Source organism: Oncorhynchus kisutch, unplaced genomic scaffold (assembly GCF_002021735.2).
Source record: "Oncorhynchus kisutch isolate 150728-3 unplaced genomic scaffold, Okis_V2 scaffold3584, whole genome shotgun sequence".
NCBI classification, from domain to species: domain Eukaryota; kingdom Metazoa; phylum Chordata; class Actinopteri; order Salmoniformes; family Salmonidae; genus Oncorhynchus; species Oncorhynchus kisutch.
This window is the reverse complement of record NW_022265529.1, coordinates 64,246-68,708: the sequence shown is the minus strand read 5'-3', so window position 1 is coordinate 68,708 and position 4,463 is coordinate 64,246. Positions and strand designations below refer to the sequence as shown.

Here is a 4,463-nt window from a genome sequence, read left to right as displayed (position 1 = left end):
TTCAATGTCGCCTTGGTAAGCGACACCAGTGTAGATTTGGCCTTGTGTTTCAGGTTATTGTCCTGCTGAAAGGTCTATTTGTCTCCCAGTGTCTGTTGGAAAGCAGACTGAACAAGAATATGTCTGTGCTTAGCTCTATTCCGTTTATTTTTCTCCTAAAAAACACCCTACTCCTTGCCGATGACAAGCATACCCTTAACATGATCCAGCCTGCTTGAAAACATGAAGAGTGGTACTGAGTTATGTGTTGTGTGGGATTTGCCCCCAACATAATGTTTGATATTCAGGACATCAAGTTCATTTCTTTGCCAATTTTTTTGCAGTTTTACTCACATACCTGACAGATTTGTACCGTGTCAGCTCAGGGGTTTGAACTTGCAACCTTCCGGTTACTAGTCCAAAGCTCTAACCACTAGGCTACCCTGCCTCCTCTACACTCTAACCACTAGGCTGCCCTGCCTCCTCTACACTCTAACCACTAGGCTACCCTGCCTCCTCTACACTCTAACCACTAGGCTACCCTGCCTCCTCTACACTCTAACCACTAGGCTGCCCTGCCACCCCTACACTCTAACCACTAGGCTACCCTGCCACCTCTACACTCTAACCACTAGGCTACCTGCCGCCCCTACACTCTAACCACTAGGCTACCCTGCCTCCTCTACACTCTAACCACTAGGCTACCCTGCCGCCTCTACACTCGACTAGGCTACCCTGCCTCCTCTACACTCTAACCACTAGGCTACCCTGCCGCCCCTACACTCTAACCACTAGGCTACCCTGCCTCCTCTACACTCTAACCACTAGGCTACCCTGCCTCCTCTACACTCTAACCACTAGGCTGCCCTGCCTCCTCTACACTCTAACCACTAGGCTACCCTGCCTCCTCTACACTCTAACCACTAGGCTGCCCTGCCTCCTCTACACTCTAACCACTAGGCTGCCCTGCCTCCTCTACACTCTAACCACTAGGTTACCCTGCCTCCTCTACACTCTAACCACTAGGCTGCCCTGCCTCCTCTACACTCTAACCACTAGGCTACCCTGCCTCCTCTACACTCTAACCACTAGGCTGCCCTGCCTCCTCTACACTCTAACCACTAGGCTACCCTGCCTCCTCTACACTCTAACCACTAGGCTACCCTGCCTCCTCTACACTCTAACCACTAGGCTACCCTGCCTCCTCTACACTCTAACCACTAGGCTGCCCTGCCGCCCCTACACTCTAACCACTAGGCTACCCTGCCTCCTCTACACTCTAACCACTAGGCTGCCCTGCCTCCTCTACACTCTAACCACTAGGCTGCCCTGCCGCCCCTACACTCTAACCACTAGGCTACCCTGCCTCCTCTACACTCTAACCACTAGGCTGCCCTGCCGCCCCTACACTCTAACCACTAGGCTACCCTGCCTCCTCTACACTCTAACCACTAGGCTGCCCTGCCTCCTCTACACTCTAACCACTAGGCTGCCCTGCCTCCTCTACACTCTAACCACTAGGCTGCCCTGCCTCCTCTACACTCTAACCACTAGGCTGCCCTGCCTCCTCTACACTCTAACCACTAGGCTACCTGCCTCCTCTACACTCTAACCACTAGGGCTGCCCTGCCTCCTCTACACTCTAACCACTAGGCTGCCCTGCCTCCTCTACACTCTAACCACTAGGCTACCCTGCCTCCTCTACACTCTAACCACTAGGCTACCCTGCCACCCCTACACTCTAACCACTAGGCTGCCCTGCCTCCTCTACACTCTAACCACTAGGCTACCCTACATCCTCTACACTCTAACCACTAGGCTACCCTGCCCCCTCATGTTAAACACTATTATTGCACACAGAGTGAGTCTTTGCAACTCATGTGACTTGTTCAGCACATTTTTACTCCTGAACTTATTTAGGTTCATAACAATGGGGTCGAATACTTATTGAATCAATTCAGCTTTTCATAAAAAAAATAAAAAAATTGTAAACATTTGTAAAACATAATTCCACTTTGACATTATGGGGTAATATGTGTAGGCCAGTAACACAACATCTCAATCTAATCTATTACACAACATCTCAATGTAATCTATTACAAATACAGACCAGTAAAACAACATCTCAATGTAATCTATTACACAACATCTCAATGTAATCTATTACAAATACAGGCTGTAACACAACAAATGGAAAGAGGAGGAGTCTAATGAATACTTATGAAATATTAATTAGACTCCTCCTCTTTCCATTTGTTGTAACATGATGCTGTAACTCTCTCACCCCCCTCTGCTCTCTCTCTCTCTCTCTCTCTCTCTCTCTCTCTCTCTCTCTCTGTCTCTCTGTCTCTGCTCTCTCTCTGCTCTCTCTCTCTCTCTCTCTCTCTCTCTCTGTCTCTCTCTCTCTCACCCCTCTCTCTCTCTCTCTCCCTCTCTCTCCTCTCCTCTCCTCTCCCTCTCTCTCTCTCTCTCTCTCTCTCTCTCTCTCTCTCTCTCTCTCTCTCTCTCTCTCCTCTCCCTCTCTCTCTGTCTCTCTCTCTCTCTCTCTGTCTCTCTCTCTGTCTCTCTCTCTCTCTCTGTCTCTCTGTCTCTGCTCTCTCTCTGTCTCTCTCTCTCTCACCCCTCTCTCTCTCTCTCTCTCTTCTCCTCTCCTCTCCTCTCCCTCTCTCTCTCTCTCTCTCCTCTCCTCTCCCTCTCTCTCTCTCTCTCTCTCTCCTCTCCCTCTCTCTCTGTCTCTCTCTCTCTCGCTCTCTGTCCTTGCTGTGCTTGTGAGGTGAGGAAAGACAGATGCCCTCTGTCAAATGGAGGTGTCACACTAAATGTCCTTCCCCCTGCAAGACATCACTCTGTCTGGTCTGTCCTTGCCCGCAGAGGACAAAACAACACTATTCACATTCTCCTTTCTATCTCCCTCTATCATGTTCTCTATCACTCTCTCTCTATTCAGCTCTACACCTGTCCTCACCCCTCTGAGAATCCCTGTCTGCTATCTTTTCTCTAGATCTATCTCTTCTATATCTATAGTCCCTGTCTGCTGCCTTCTCTCTAGATCTCTCTATCTCTTCTATATCTATATCTATAGCTACGGTCCCTGTCTGCTGCCTTCTCTCTAGATCTCTCTATCTCTTCTATATCTATATCTATAGCTACGGTCCCTGTCTGCTGCCGTCTATCTCTTCTATATCTATATCTATATCTATAGTCCCTGTCTGCTGCCGTCTATCTCTTCTATTTCACTCTATATCTATATCTATAGTCCCTGTCTGCTGCATTCTCTCTAGATCTATCTATCTCTTCTATTTCACTCTATATCTATCCTCCTCTTTTCTCCCAGGCTTCAATATATCCTCTCTCCCATTAGAAAACGTTCATTTACACGTCCAGACTCCTGTGTGTGTGTCTAAGTGTGTGTGTGTGTGTGTGTGTCTTAGTGTGTGTGTGTGTGTGTGAGTGTGTGTGTGTGTGTGTCGGTGTGTGTGTGTGTCTGAGTGTGTCTGAGTGTGTGTGTGTGTGTGTGTGTGTGTGTGTGTGTGTGTGTGTGTGTGTGTGTGTGTGTGTGTGTGTGTGTGTGTGTGGAGGGTCTTGCATCAGTAAGTTTAATAGTTGTGCTCCCTACGTCATGTTGGTGAGTGATAGCCAGACACACACAGACAGACACATGGTGCCATCAGAGCAGAGTGGTTGAACTGCACACTTAGAAAAATAGCTTACCAAAGGGTTCTTCGGCTGTCCCCACAGGATAACCTATGGTTCCAGGTAGAACCCTCTGTGGAAATGGTTCTACATGGAACCCAAGAGGGTTCTACCTTGAACTAAAAAGGGTTGTTCAAAGGGTTCTCCTATGAGGACAACCCAAAGAACCCTAATTGGTCCTGTGTCCCGGCGAACGGATCTTCAGAATACATCTTCTACTGGATATGATTACAATGTTACAGTGGACCAAGTGTTACGACTGTGTGTCTGTGTGTCTGAGAGTGTTAAGACTGTGTGTCTGAGTGTGTTAAGACTGTGTGTCTGAGTGTGTTAAGACTGTGTGTCTGTGTGTCTGAGAGTGTTAAGACTGTGTGTCTGTGTGTCTGAGAGTGTTAAGACTGTGTGTCTGTGTGTCTGAGAGTGTTAAGACTGTGTGTCTGAGTGTGTTAAGACTGGTTGTCTGAGTGTGTTAAGACTGTGTGTCTGTGTGTCTGCAGAGTGTTAAGACTGTGTGTCTGAGTGTCTGAGAGTGTTAAGACTGTGTGTCTGTGTGTGTTTAAGACTGTGTGTCTGAGTGTGTTAAGACTGTGTGTCAGAGAGTGTTAAGACTGTGTGTCTGTGTGTGTTAAGACTGTGTGTCTGTGTGTCTGAGAGTGTTAAGACTGTGTGTCTGAGTGTGTTAAGACTGTGTGTCTGAGTGTGTTAATGACTGTGTGTCTGTGTGTCTGAGAGTGTTAAGACTGTGTGTCTGTGTGTGTTAAGACTGTGTGTCTGAGTGTGTTAAGACCTGT

At 47.9% G+C, this 4,463-nt stretch overlaps 1 protein-coding gene across 1 annotated transcript in view; it reads right to left on the bottom strand.

Annotated features, from left to right (window-relative positions):
• LOC116371720 (protein sidekick-1-like) overlaps positions 1 to 4,463 on the bottom strand; it is a 64,994-nt gene that overhangs the window by 58,644 nt on the left and 1,887 nt on the right.